Source organism: Hyla sarda, unplaced genomic scaffold (genome assembly GCF_029499605.1).
Source record: "Hyla sarda isolate aHylSar1 unplaced genomic scaffold, aHylSar1.hap1 scaffold_2246, whole genome shotgun sequence".
NCBI classification, from domain to species: Eukaryota; Metazoa; Chordata; class Amphibia; order Anura; family Hylidae; genus Hyla; species Hyla sarda.
In genome coordinates this window covers 1-14866 of record NW_026608923.1, presented here as the reverse complement: position 1 = coordinate 14866, position 14866 = coordinate 1, and the positions used below count along the sequence as shown (strand labels likewise).

Sequence of the window (14866 nt, the reverse complement as noted above, 5' to 3'; positions counted from 1 at the left end):
GCTTTTTATGTATTCAGCACCTATGTATAATGTTGTAAAAATGCTCTAGAAGCTAAAGTCGCAGAAATGTCACACATATTTGGCCTGCAACTTTCTGTGCGACAAATTCAGACAGGAAAAATCAGTATAAATCCTTAGAAAATTATCCCCCAGTGTCTCCATCTGCTGGCGGTATTGAATAAGCATTGCTGCACTGATGGGGTATGCATTAGACGAAAAAAAAGAAGAAAAAGAAGAATAATACGCCCAGAAAAGAGGCGAAAAGGAGAAAAACGTAAAAAAACGTGAAAAAAAAGTAAGAGGAAGAGAAGGGAAAAAAAGGTGGAAATGGGTTTAAAAGTGATTTCGGCGGAGAAATATATATATATATATATATATATATATATATATATATATATACGCGCACACACACACATATATATAAACGTATTCTCCGTTGAGATATTGCAGCCGCTGCTGTGTCCAGGCCCAGGAGCCTTAGCACTGTGCTGTGATGTCACTCAATACCACTGACATCACTAGGTGTAAACAACATCTCTCCTTTGCTGTGTATGTGACTATGGAGCTGTTTGGTGATGTCGTCTATTATGGCCTTCATAGAAGCAACAGGAGATTGTTGCATCCATCTAGAACCCTCAGAACTACAGTGCTATGATGTCACTCACTTCCACAGGCCTTGCAGAGTGTAAACAACAACAACCCAGCTTTGTTGTGTATGTAACCATAGGGATTTGTGATGTCACCTAGAACCTTCACAGCAGCGACAGCTTTATGAGGAGCATCAGCACTGCTCTGCCTGAGCAGAACCATCACCGCCATAGGTTGTCAAATAACCCGGGTTTAACCCACACAGGTAAGTCCAATGGGGTGCAGGCATGTCCTCTATGCTTACAGCTTCCCGTGGGTGTTGGTTTGATACCGTTTGGGGACAGCCAAGGAGGCATCTGCAGGCAACAAAGGTAGGTGTGTGCTTGTGTGTGTGTTTCCTATGCAGATCCTAAGCCCAGTGTCACATGCAAGTAGGAGGAGTAAGAAGGGTTCCTGGCAAATCCGGGTTATGGATTGCATTTAAAAAGGCCCCGTGGGAGTGCAATGGGCCCCTGTCTTGCTGCTTAGCAATAATGGTATGGGTTTAGGTTCTGCTGTGTGTACTGGTGGTTGACTGCCCCCCAGCCCAGAGTGTGCATGGAAAATTGTCTGGCAGCCTCCCTGACAGCAAGCAGTGATAGTGCCCATGAAGGGCACCTTGTTGGGCCCGCCCCTTTCACGGTTATCGCTTCTCGGCCTTTTGGCTAAGATCAAGTGTAGTATCTGTTCTTATCAGTTTAATATCTGATACGTCCCCTATCTGGGGACCATATATTAAATGGATTTTTGAGAACGGGGGCCGATTTCGAAGCTTGCTTCCGTCGCCCTATGCATTGACCCGATATGGCAGTATCTTCGGGTACAGTGCACCACCCCCTTACAGGGTTAAAAAGAAAGATTCCTACTTTCATTGCTACCTGCTTGCTGGCTAGCCAGCTAGCCAGCCCTGTGGGCCTTGCTGCTGCTGCAGCCAAAAAACAAAAGGTGGTGCTGCTGCTGCTTCTGCTGCTTCTGCTTCTGCTTGTGTCTGGCCGCTGTTGGAGCGTCCAGGCACAGGACTTCTGCTGCTGCTGACTAAATGGCCTCCTTAATTGGATCATTTGAGTAGCCAGCACACCTGTGCAGGTAGGGCATGACATGATAGGCAGCTGCCTTGATAGCGGGTGGGTGCTGAATGTTCCTAATTGACAAAATAAGATTAATGCTTATGAAGAAATATAAAATCTCATCCCTTCCCCAATATCGCACCACACCCCTACCCCTTAATTCCCTGGTTGAACTTGATGGACATATGTCTTTTTTCGACCGTACTAACTATGTAACTATGTAACATAACATGGGGGGGGGGGGGGGGTCTCCTGGCTGTTCACACAGGTGTGTCATTGCTGTACATTGACCATGCATTGCTTCTGTGGTATTGCAAAGGCAAAGACAAATGCTTCCAGCCATCCATTGCACTAATGGATTGGTCATCAGCTGGCTGTCTATGTCCCGCATCAATATAGACCAAAGTACAGAGGGTTAGGCTATGCTATTGTGCACCTACCTGATGCATCAGAAGGTGCGAGGCCCTTGCTAAATTCTGTGCACAGACTTTGAGATCTATACTTTAGACTGTATCTAAACCTGCTCCAACATGGACTGACATTCTGGCCTACTTTCAGCCGATGCGACTTGTCTGTCGCTGAACAGTCGCTTTTTATGTATTCAGCACCTATGTATAATGTTGTAAAAATGCTCTAGAAGCTAAAGTCGCAGAAATGTCACACATATTTGGCCTGCAACTTTCTGTGCGACAAATTCAGACAGGAAAAATCAGTATAAATCCTTAGAAAATTATCCCCCAGTGTCTTCATCTGCTGGCGGTATTGAATAAGCATTGCTGCACTGATGGGGTATGCATTAGACGAAAAAAAAGAAGAAAAAGAAGAATAATACGCCCAGAAAAGACGAAAAGGAGAAAAACGTAAAAAAACGTGAAAAAAAAGTAAGAGGAAGAGAAGGGAAAAAAAGGTGGAAATGGGTTTAAAAGTGATTTCGGCGGAGAAATATATATATATATATATATATATATATATATATATATATATATACGCGCACACACACACATATATATAAACGTATTCTCCGTTGAGATATTGCAGCCGCTGCTGTGTCCAGGCCCAGGAGCCTTAGCACTGTGCTGTGATGTCACTCAATACCACTGACATCACTAGGTGTAAACAACATCTCTCCTTTGCTGTGTATGTGACTATGGAGCTGTTTGGTGATGTCGTCTATTATGGCCTTCATAGAAGCAACAGGAGATTGTTGCATCCATCTAGAACCCTCAGAACTACAGTGCTATGATGTCACTCACTTCCACAGGCCTTGCAGAGTGTAAACAACAACAACCCAGCTTTGTTGTGTATGTAACCATAGGGATTTGTGATGTCACCTAGAACCTTCACAGCAGCGACAGCTTTATGAGGAGCATCAGCACTGCTCTGCCTGAGCAGAACCATCACCGCCATAGGTTGTCAAATAACCCGGGTTTAACCCACACAGGTAAGTCCAATGGGGTGCAGGCATGTCCTCTATGCTTACAGCTTCCCGTGGGTGTTGGTTTGATACCGTTTGGGGACAGCCAAGGAGGCATCTGCAGGCAACAAAGGTAGGTGTGTGCTTGTGTGTGTGTTTCCTATGCAGATCCTAAGCCCAGTGTCACATGCAAGTAGGAGGAGTAAGAAGGGTTCCTGGCAAATTCGGGTTATGGATTGCATTTAAAAAGGCCCCGTGGGAGTGCAATGGGCCCCTGTCTTGCTGCTTAGCAATAATGGTATGGGTTTAGGTTCTGCTGTGTGTACTGGTGGTTGACTGCCCCCCAGCCCAGAGTGTGCATGGAAAATTGTCTGGCAGCCTCCCTGACAGCAAGCAGTGATAGTGCCCATGAAGGGCACCTTGTTGGGCCCGCCCCTTTCACGGTTATCGCTTCTCGGCCTTTTGGCTAAGATCAAGTGTAGTATCTGTTCTTATCAGTTTAATATCTGATACGTCCCCTATCTGGGGACCATATATTAAATGGATTTTTGAGAACGGGGGCCGATTTCGAAGCTTGCTTCCGTCGCCCTATGCATTGACCCGATATGGCAGTATCTTCGGGTACAGTGCACCACCCCCTTACAGGGTTAAAAAGAAAGATTCCTACTTTCATTGCTACCTGCTTGCTGGCTAGCCAGCTAGCCAGCCCTGTGGGCCTTGCTGCTGCTGCAGCCAAAAAACAAAAGGTGGTGCTGCTGCTGCTTCTGCTGCTTCTGCTTCTGCTTGTGTCTGGCCGCTGTTGGAGCGTCCAGGCACAGGACTTCTGCTGCTGCTGACTAAATGGCCTCCTTAATTGGATCATTTGAGTAGCCAGCACACCTGTGCAGGTAGGGCATGACATGATAGGCAGCTGCCTTGATAGCGGGTGGGTGCTGATTGTTCCTAATTGACAAAATAAGATTAATGCTTATGAAGAAATATAAAATCTCATCCCTTCCCCAATATCGCGCCACACCCCTACCCCTTAATTCCCTGGTTGAACTTGATGGACATATGTCTTTTTTCGACCGTACTAACTATGTAACTATGTAACATAACATGGGGGGGGGGGGGGTCTCCTGGCTGTTCACACAGGTGTGTCATTGCTGTACATTGACCATGCATTGCTTCTGTGGTATTGCAAAGGCAAAGACAAATGCTTCCAGCCATCCATTGCACTAATGGATTGGTCATCAGCTGGCTGTCTATGTCCCGCATCAATATAGACCAAAGTACAGAGGGTTAGGCTATGCTATTGTGCACCTACCTGATGCATCAGAAGGTGCGAGGCCCTTGCTAAATTCTGTGCACAGACTTTGAGATCTATACTTTAGACTGTATCTAAACCTGCTCCAACATGGACTGACATTCTGGCCTACTTTCAGCCGATGCGACTTGTCTGTCGCTGAACAGTCGCTTTTTATGTATTCAGCACCTATGTATAATGTTGTAAAAATGCTCTAGAAGCTAAAGTCGCAGAAATGTCACACATATTTGGCCTGCAACTTTCTGTGCGACAAATTCAGACAGGAAAAATCAGTATAAATCCTTAGAAAATTATCCCCCAGTGTCTCCATCTGCTGGCGGTATTGAATAAGCATTGCTGCACTGATGGGGTATGCATTAGATGAAAAAAAAGAAGAAAAAGAAGAATAATACGCCCAGAAAAGAGGCGAAAAGGAGAAAAACGTAAAAAAACGTGAAAAAAAAGTAAGAGGAAGAGAAGGGAAAAAAAGGTGGAAATGGGTTTAAAAGTGATTTCGGCGGAGAAATATATATATATATATATATATATATATATATATATATATATACGCGCACACACACACATATATATAAACGTATTCTCCGTTGAGATATTGCAGCCGCTGCTGTGTCCAGGCCCAGGAGCCTTAGCACTGTGCTGTGATGTCACTCAATACCACTGACATCACTAGGTGCAAACAACATCTCTCCTTTGCTGTGTATGTGACTATGGAGCTGTTTGGTGATGTCGTCTATTATGGCCTTCATAGAAGCAACAGGAGATTGTTGCATCCATCTAGAACCCTCAGAACTACAGTGCTATGATGTCACTCACTTCCACAGGCCTTGCAGAGTGTAAACAACAACAACCCAGCTTTGTTGTGTATGTAACCATAGGGATTTGTGATGTCACCTAGAACCTTCACAGCAGCGACAGCTTTATGAGGAGCATCAGCACTGCTCTGCCTGAGCAGAACCATCACCGCCATAGGTTGTCAAATAACCCGGGTTTAACCCACACAGGTAAGTCCAATGGGGTGCAGGCATGTCCTCTATGCTTACAGCTTCCCGTGGGTGTTGGTTTGATACCGTTTGGGGACAGCCAAGGAGGCATCTGCAGGCAACAAAGGTAGGTGTGTGCTTGTGTGTGTGTTTCCTATGCAGATCCTAAGCCCAGTGTCACATGCAAGTAGGAGGAGTAAGAAGGGTTCCTGGCAAATCCGGGTTATGGATTGCATTTAAAAAGGCCCCGTGGGAGTGCAATGGGCCCCTGTCTTGCTGCTTAGCAATAATGGTATGGGTTTAGGTTCTGCTGTGTGTACTGGTGGTTGACTGCCCCCCAGCCCAGAGTGTGCATGGAAAATTGTCTGGCAGCCTCCCTGACAGCAAGCAGTGATAGTGCCCATGAAGGGCACCTTGTTGGGCCCGCCCCTTTCACGGTTATCGCTTCTTGGCCTTTTGGCTAAGATCAAGTGTAGTATCTGTTCTTATCAGTTTAATATCTGATACGTCCCCTATCTGGGGACCATATATTAAATGGATTTTTGAGAACGGGGGCCGATTTTGAAGCTTGCTTCCGTCGCCCTATGCATTGACCCGATATGGCAGTATCTTCGGGTACAGTGCACCACCCCCTTACAGGGTTAAAAAGAAAGATTCCTACTTTCATTGCTACCTGCTTGCTGGCTAGCCAGCTAGCCAGCCCTGTGGGCCTTGCTGCTGCTGCAGCCAAAAAACAAAAGGTGGTGCTTCTGCTGCTTCTGCTTCTGCTTGTGTCTGGCCGCTGTTGGAGCGTCCAGGCACAGGACTTCTGCTGCTGCTGACTAAATGGCCTCCTTAATTGGATCATTTGAGTAGCCAGCACACCTGTGCAGGTAGGGCATGACATGATAGGCAGCTGCCTTGATAGCGGGTGGGTGCTGAATGTTCCTAATTGACAAAATAAGATTAATGCTTAAGAAGAAATATAAAATCTCATCCCTTCCCCAATATCGCGCCACACCCCTACCCCTTAATTCCCTGGTTGAACTTGATGGACATATGTCTTTTTTCGACCGTACTAACTATGTAACTATGTAACATAACATGGGGGGGGGGGGGGGGTCTCCTGGCTGTTCACACAGGTGTGTCATTGCTGTACATTGACCATGCATTGCTTCTGTGGTATTGCAAAGGCAAAGACAAATGCTTCCAGCCATCCATTGCACTAATGGATTGGTCATCAGCTGGCTGTCTATGTCCCGCATCAATATAGACCAAAGTACAGAGGGTTAGGCTATGCTATTGTGCACCTACCTGATGCATCAGAAGGTGCGAGGCCCTTGCTAAATTCTGTGCACAGACTTTGAGATCTATACTTTAGACTGTATCTAAACCTGCTCCAACATGGACTGACATTCTGGCCTACTTTCAGCCGATGCGACTTGTCTGTCGCTGAACAGTCGCTTTTTATGTATTCAGCACCTATGTATAATGTTGTAAAAATGCTCTAGAAGCTAAAGTCGCAGAAATGTCACACATATTTGGCCTGCAACTTTCTGTGCGACAAATTCAGACAGGAAAAATCAGTATAAATCCTTAGAAAATTATCCCCCAGTGTCTCCATCTGCTGGCGGTATTGAATAAGCATTGCTGCACTGATGGGGTATCCATTAGACGAAAAAAAAGAAGAAAAAGAAGAATAATACGCCCAGAAAAGAGGCGAAAAGGAGAAAAACGTAAAAAAAGTGAAAAAAAGTAAGAGGAAGAGAAGGGAAAAAAAGGTGGAAATGGGTTTAAAAGTGATTTCGGCTGAGAAATATATATATATATATATATATATATATATATATATATATATATATACGCGCACACACACACATATATATAAACGTATTCTCCGTTGAGATATTGCAGCCGCTGCTGTGTCCAGGCCCAGGAGCCTTAGCACTGTGCTGTGATGTCACTCAATACCACTGACATCACTAGGTGTAAACAACATCTCTCCTTTGCTGTGTATGTGACTATGGAGCTGTTTGGTGATGTCGTCTATTATGGCCTTCATAGAAGCAACAGGAGATTGTTGCATCCATCTAGAACCCTCAGAACTACAGTGCTATGATGTCACTCACTTCCACAGGCCTTGCAGAGTGTAAACAACAACAACCCAGCTTTGTTGTGTATGTAACCATAGGGATTTGTGATGTCACCTAGAACCTTCACAGCAGCGACAGCTTTATGAGGAGCATCAGCACTGCTCTGCCTGAGCAGAACCATCACCGCCATAGGTTGTCAAATAACCCGGGTTTAACCCACACAGGTAAGTCCAATGGGGTGCAGACATGTCCTCTATGCTTACAGCTTCCCGTGGGTGTTGGTTTGATACCGTTTGGGGACAGCCAAGGAGGCATCTGCAGGCAACAAAGGTAGGTGTGTGCTTGTGTGTGTGTTTCCTATGCAGATCCTAAGCCCAGTGTCACATGCAAGTAGGAGGAGTAAGAAGGGTTCCTGGCAAATCCGGGTTATGGATTGCATTTAAAAAGGCCCCGTGGGAGTGCAATGGGCCCCTGTCTTGCTGCTTAGCAATAATGGTATGGGTTTAGGTTCTGCTGTGTGTACTGGTGGTTGACTGCCCCCCAGCCCAGAGTGTGCATGGAAAATTGTCTGGCAGCCTCCCTGACAGCAAGCAGTGATAGTGCCCATGAAGGGCACCTTGTTGGGCCCGCCCCTTTCACGGTTATCGCTTCTCGGCCTTTTGGCTAAGATCAAGTGTAGTATCTGTTCTTATCAGTTTAATATCTGATACGTCCCCTATCTGGGGACCATATATTAAATGGATTTTTGAGAACGGGGGCCGATTTCGAAGCTTGCTTCCGTCGCCCTATGCATTGACCCGATATGGCAGTATCTTCGGGTACAGTGCACCACCCCCTTACAGGGTTAAAAAGAAAGATTCCTACTTTCATTGCTACCTGCTTGCTTGCTAGCCAGCTAGCCAGCCCTGTGGGCCTTGCTGCTGCTGCAGCCAAAAAACAAAAGGTGGTGCTGCTGCTGCTTCTGCTGCTTCTGCTTCTGCTTGTGTCTGGCCGCTGTTGGAGCGTCCAGGCACAGGACTTCTGCTGCTGCTGACTAAATGGCCTCCTTAATTGGATCATTTGAGTAGCCAGCACACCTGTGCAGGTAGGGCATGACATGATAGGCAGCTGCCTTGATAGCGGGTGGGTGCTGAATGTTCCTAATTGACAAAATAAGATTAATGCTTATGAAGAAATATAAAATCTCATCCCTTCCCCAATATCGCGCCACACCCCTACCCCTTAATTCCCTGGTTGAACTTGATGGACATATGTCTTTTTTCGACCGTACTAACTATGTAACTATGTAACATAACATGGGGGGGGGGGGGTCTCCTGGCTGTTCACACAGGTGTGTCATTGCTGTACATTGACCATGCATTGCTTCTGTGGTATTGCAAAGGCAAAGACAAATGCTTCCAGCCATCCATTGCACTAATGGATTGGTCATCAGCTGGCTGTCTATGTCCCGCATCAATATAGACCAAAGTACAGAGGGTTAGGCTATGCTATTGTGCACCTACCTGATGCATCAGAAGGTGCGAGGCCCTTGCTAAATTCTGTGCACAGACTTTGAGATCTATACTTTAGACTGTATCTAAACCTGCTCCAACATGGACTGACATTCTGGCCTACTTTCAGCCGATGCGACTTGTCTGTCGCTGAACAGTCGCTTTTTATGTATTCAGCACCTATGTATAATGTTGTAAAAATGCTCTAGAAGCTAAAGTCGCAGAAATGTCACACATATTTGGCCTGCAACTTTCTGTGCGACAAATTCAGACAGGAAAAATCAGTATAAATCCTTAGAAAATTATCCCCCAGTGTCTCCATCTGCTGGCGGTATTGAATAAGCATTGCTGCACTGATGGGGTATGCATTAGACGAAAAAAAAGAAGAAAAAGAAGAATAATACGCCCAGAAAAGAGGCGAAAAGGAGAAAAACGTAAAAAAACGTGAAAAAAAAGTAAGAGGAAGAGAAGGGAAAAAAAGGTGGAAATGGGTTTAAAAGTGATTTCGGCGGAGAAATATATATATATATATATATATATATATATATATATACGCGCACACACACACATATATATAAACGTATTCTCCGTTGAGATATTGCAGCCGCTGCTGTGTCCAGGCCCAGGAGCCTTAGCACTGTGCTGTGATGTCACTCAATACCACTGACATCACTAGGTGTAAACAACATCTCTCCTTTGCTGTGTATGTGACTATGGAGCTGTTTGGTGATGTCGTCTATTATGGCCTTCATAGAAGCAACAGGAGATTGTTGCATCCATCTAGAACCCTCAGAACTACAGTGCTATGATGTCACTCACTTCCACAGGCCTTGCAGAGTGTAAACAACAACAACCCAGCTTTGTTGTGTATGTAACCATAGGGATTTGTGATGTCACCTAGAACCTTCACAGCAGCGACAGCTTTATGAGGAGCATCAGCACTGCTCTGCCTGAGCAGAACCATCACCGCCATAGGTTGTCAAATAACCCGGGTTTAACCCACACAGGTAAGTCCAATGGGGTGCAGGCATGTCCTCTATGCTTACAGCTTCCCGTGGGTGTTGGTTTGATACCGTTTGGGGACAGCCAAGGAGGCATCTGCAGGCAACAAAGGTAGGTGTGTGCTTGTGTGTGTGTTTCCTATGCAGATCCTAAGCCCAGTGTCACATGCAAGTAGGAGGAGTAAGAAGGGTTCCTGGCAAATCCGGGTTATGGATTGCATTTAAAAAGGCCCCGTGGGAGTGCAATGGGCCCCTGTCTTGCTGCTTAGCAATAATGGTATGGGTTTAGGTTCTGCTGTGTGTACTGGTGGTTGACTGCCCCCCAGCCCAGAGTGTGCATGGAAAATTGTCTGGCAGCCTCCCTGACAGCAAGCAGTGATAGTGCCCATGAAGGGCACCTTGTTGGGCCCGCCCCTTTCACGGTTATCGCTTCTCGGCCTTTTGGCTAAGATCAAGTGTAGTATCTGTTCTTATCAGTTTAATATCTGATACGTCCCCTATCTGGGGACCATATATTAAATGGATTTTTGAGAACGGGGGCCGATTTCGAAGCTTGCTTCCGTCGCCCTATGCATTGACCCGATATGGCAGTATCTTCGGGTACAGTGCACCACCCCCTTACAGGGTTAAAAAGAAAGATTCCTACTTTCATTGCTACCTGCTTGCTGGCTAGCCAACTAGCCAGCCCTGTGGGCTTGCTGCTGCTGCAGCCAAAAAACAAAAGGTGGTGCTGCTGCTGCTTCTGCTGCTTCTGCTTCTGCTTGTGTCTGGCCGCTGTTGGAGCGTCCAGGCACAGGACTTCTGCTGCTGCTGACTAAATGGCCTCCTTAATTGGATCATTTGAGTAGCCAGCACACCTGTGCAGGTAGGGCATGACATGATAGGCAGCTGCCTTGATAGCGGGTGGGTGCTGAATGTTCCTAATTGACAAAATAAGATTAATGCTTATGAAGAAATATAAAATCTCATCCCTTCCCCAATATCGCGCCACACCCCTACCCCTTAATTCCCTGGTTGAACTTGATGGACATATGTCTTTTTTCGACCGTACTAACTATGTAACTATGTAACATAACATGGGGGGGGGGGGGGTCTCCTGGCTGTTCACACAGGTGTGTCATTGCTGTACATTGACCATGCATTGCTTCTGTGGTATTGCAAAGGCAAAGACAAATGCTTCCAGCCATCCATTGCACTAATGGATTGGTCATCAGCTGGCTGTCTATGTCCCGCATCAATATAGACCAAAGTACAGAGGGTTAGGCTATGCTATTGTGCACCTACCTGATGCATCAGAAGGTGCGAGGCCCTTGCTAAATTCTGTGCACAGACTTTGAGATCTATACTTTAGACTGTATCTAAACCTGCTCCAACATGGACTGACATTCTGGCCTACTTTCAACCGATGCGACTTGTCTGTCGCTGAACAGTCGCTTTTTATGTATTCAGCACCTATGTATAATGTTGTAAAAATGCTCTAGAAGCTAAAGTCGCAGAAATGTCACACATATTTGGCCTGCAACTTTCTGTGCGACAAATTCAGACAGGAAAAATCAGTATAAATCCTTAGAAAATTATCCCCCAGTGTCTCCATCTGCTGGCGGTATTGAATAAGCATTGCTGCACTGATGGGGTATGCATTAGACGAAAAAAAAGAAGAAAAAGAAGAATAATACGCCCAGAAAAGAGGCGAAAAGGAGAAAAACGTAAAAAAACGTGAAAAAAAAGTAAGAGGAAGAGAAGTGAAAAAAAGGTGGAAATGGGTTTAAAAGTGATTTCGGCGGAGAAATATATATATATATATATATATATATATATATATATATATATACGCGCACACACACACATATATATAAACGTATTCTCCGTTGAGATATTGCAGCCGCTGCTGTGTCCAGGCCCAGGAGCCTTAGCACTGTGCTGTGATGTCACTCAATACCACTGACATCACTAGGTGTAAACAACATCTCTCCTTTGCTGTGTATGTGACTATGGAGCTGTTTGGTGATGTCGTCTATTATGGCCTTCATAGAAGCAACAGGAGATTGTTGCATCCATCTAGAACCCTCAGAACTACAGTGCTATGATGTCACTCACTTCCACAGGCCTTGCAGAGTGTAAACAACAACAACCCAGCTTTGTTGTGTATGTAACCATAGGGATTTGTGATGTCACCTAGAACCTTCACAGCAGCGACAGCTTTATGAGGAGCATCAGCACTGCTCTGCCTGAGCAGAACCATCACCGCCATAGGTTGTCAAATAACCCGGGTTTAACCCACACAGGTAAGTCCAATGGGGTGCAGGCATGTCCTCTATGCTTACAGCTTCCCGTGGGTGTTGGTTTGATACCGTTTGGGGACAGCCAAGGAGGCATCTGCAGGCAACAAAGGTAGGTGTGTGCTTGTGTGTGTGTTTCCTATGCAGATCCTAAGCCCAGTGTCACATGCAAGTAGGAGGAGTAAGAAGGGTTCCTGGCAAATCCGGGTTATGGATTGCATTTAAAAAGGCCCCGTGGGAGTGCAATGGGCCCCTGTCTTGCTGCTTAGCAATAATGGTATGGGTTTAGGTTCTGCTGTGTGTACTGGTGGTTGACTGCCCCCCAGCCCAGAGTGTGCATGGAAAATTGTCTGGCAGCCTCCCTGACAGCAAGCAGTGATAGTGCCCATGAAGGGCACCTTGTTGGGCCCGCCCCTTTCACGGTTATCGCTTCTCGGCCTTTTGGCTAAGATCAAGTGTAGTAATACAGGAGATCTGGTCAGAAGGTACTCGGGTACCCCTCTCCTCGGCCTTGTGGGATCGCCCAGGTTTATTGCCTGGGCTTCACCCACTTGTTGCTATTGGGGAGAGGGCTTAGTCCCAGGGTAACGGGTTGCGATCGCCTCTCAAAGCCTTCGGGTGGAGAGAGGTTTGAGCGAATTGGCTGGTTGGTTGGAGCGGAGAGAACCAGACCAAAACACGAATGAACCATGGATGAAGATCTAGATCCTGGTTCGGTACCGGCTTATGCCCGGATTAAACACACTGTGCGGGTCATTCTCACAGGTGATGCGGCGGATGCACGTGGCATGAGGTTCGTGATAGAGGACGTGCTCGACAAGATTCTTAATGTTCGTAAGCGAGAGATTTTGGCCATCCAGGATTACCCTAAGCGGAGGATCTACGACTGCACTTTCATAGGGGAAGGCGTATTCTTAGATGCAGTAATGAAAATTCCAAAGCAAGATGATCCGAGGCTTAAGGGTATCCAAATTGTCGAGCACGTCCTAGATGAAACCAAGTTGATTGTCGTGAAGATGTACTCCCCTTTTGTAAATCAGAGAGAGATCGATGGGTTCCTGGCAGCCTACTTTAAAAAGGTGGAGTTCAGAGGAAAAATCATGAACGACTGTGGTGTCTGGACCTCAAAATGGCGATATCAAGTCACGTGCAACAAAGACCCCACCCTCCCAGGGGGGATACTATTACCGCCTGCTCGTTTTAAATTAAACAATGTGTGTGGCGACCTCTTTTTTGCGGGAATGCCAAACTTCTGCAGAAGGTGCCAACGTTATGGGCACATAAAGGAAAATTGTGAAAGTTCCTGTAAGAAATGTGGAAGCATGCAACATGAAACAGAAAAATGTGATAAGGGTTTGAGATGTAATTTTTGCCGTCACTTTGGTCACGTGTATGCTTTCTGTCCCCACAGACCAAAAAAAACCACAGAACAGCAAGGGCAACCCAAGAGAGACGTCCGGAGACCAGCCTGGGGAAAAGCCAGAGAGGAGGAGCACCCCCCACAAGAAGAGGTAAGCTGTGAGATGGAGACCACGGCCCCCCCAAAAGAACCCCAGGAGAAAGAGGCACAGGTGGAAAGGGGGACCCCAGGTGAGAGGAGGCCGGGGAAGAGAAATGCGAGAGGGGATCGGGCAGATACCTCAGAGAAGGTGGAAGAGCGAGAGGTGCCCGATTCCACCCCGGAAGGTCCTCCTGCTTGGGGTCCCCCTGAGTGTGAAAACCCGGACGGAGTAGCAAAGGTGAAAAGACGAAGGGGCTCCAAAGGGCGTCCGGACTCGGAGGTGGTCCAGGAGGAGCAGATGGAAGTTCCTGTCGTGACGGGGGCTCCAAGTGAAGCTCCTCCACAGGTCCCAGCGGTGGATACCCCTACTCCTCCCAGCCAGGAGGAGGTTTCAGGGGTGACCATCTCCGAGGTCCCGGAAACGGACCTAAGTACGCACCCGACCCCTATGGAGGGGCAAGAGGTGGACGCCGAAAAAGAGAATGGAGCCCAGAAGCTGTTCTTACCAATGTACTCCGTCTATACACCTGTGGTCTTGGAAGAGGGGGGCTGCTCGAGCGATGGTGGTTCCTCTCCGGCTTCCTCTATGTGTACGGTAGAGTCAGAGGTGGGGGGTAACGAGAGCTCCAGTGCGCAATCTGGTTTTTAGTTTGTTATCTGAGCCTCCCTTTTTTTTACATCTCCAATGGCTGAGTTGTCCGGATTGTCTATGAATGTAAGAAGTATAAGTTCACGAGCGAAACGGGTTGCCCTTTTTAACTACTTGTCTATTTTTGCTGCTTCTGTGGTTTTCCTGCAGGAGTGCGGCATCCCGCATAGTTTAAATTATGAAAAGTATAAAAAAGATTGGGTACACGGTCCATCAGTCTGGTCTGGATCTAACGAATCCAGATCAGCAGGGGTCGCCATATTTTTTAAAGGAAATGCTTTTATTGATTTTATTCATGAGATTTTACCAGGCAGAATTTTATTGGTTAAAGCTTTTATTGATGGTATTAAATGGCAGTTTTTAAATTTTTATGGTTCACCCGATAAAAATGATAGAGCACGGATGTTAGAGATTTTACCCCTTTTTATCAATGATTCTGAACCTCTTATTTTAGCAGGTGATTTTAATTGTATTTTAAGG

General features: G+C 46.3%; 5 non-coding genes and 1 pseudogene across 5 annotated transcripts; all 6 read left to right on the top strand.

Annotated features, from left to right (window-relative positions):
• The first annotated feature begins 1272 nt into the window (after window positions 1-1272).
• LOC130321272 (U2 spliceosomal RNA) lies at window positions 1273-1463 on the top strand. The gene has a single exon (XR_008867023.1). It is a non-coding gene; the product is annotated as a U2 spliceosomal RNA (small nuclear RNA).
• Window positions 1464-3554: 2091 nt separating this feature from the next.
• On the top strand, window positions 3555-3745 carry LOC130321271 (U2 spliceosomal RNA). The gene has a single exon (XR_008867022.1). It is a non-coding gene; the product is annotated as a U2 spliceosomal RNA (small nuclear RNA).
• A 2089-nt stretch (window positions 3746-5834) lies between these two features.
• LOC130321289 (U2 spliceosomal RNA) lies at window positions 5835-6025 on the top strand. The gene has a single exon (XR_008867036.1). It is a non-coding gene; the product is annotated as a U2 spliceosomal RNA (small nuclear RNA).
• Window positions 6026-8109: 2084 nt separating this feature from the next.
• On the top strand, window positions 8110-8300 carry LOC130321270 (U2 spliceosomal RNA). The gene has a single exon (XR_008867021.1). It is a non-coding gene; the product is annotated as a U2 spliceosomal RNA (small nuclear RNA).
• Window positions 8301-10382: 2082 nt separating this feature from the next.
• Window positions 10383-10573, top strand: LOC130321290 (U2 spliceosomal RNA). Its single transcript, XR_008867037.1, has one exon. It is a non-coding gene; the product is annotated as a U2 spliceosomal RNA (small nuclear RNA).
• Window positions 10574-12661: 2088 nt separating this feature from the next.
• LOC130321287 (U2 spliceosomal RNA) lies at window positions 12662-12794 on the top strand (annotated as a pseudogene).
• Window positions 12795-14866: the final 2072 nt, after the last annotated feature.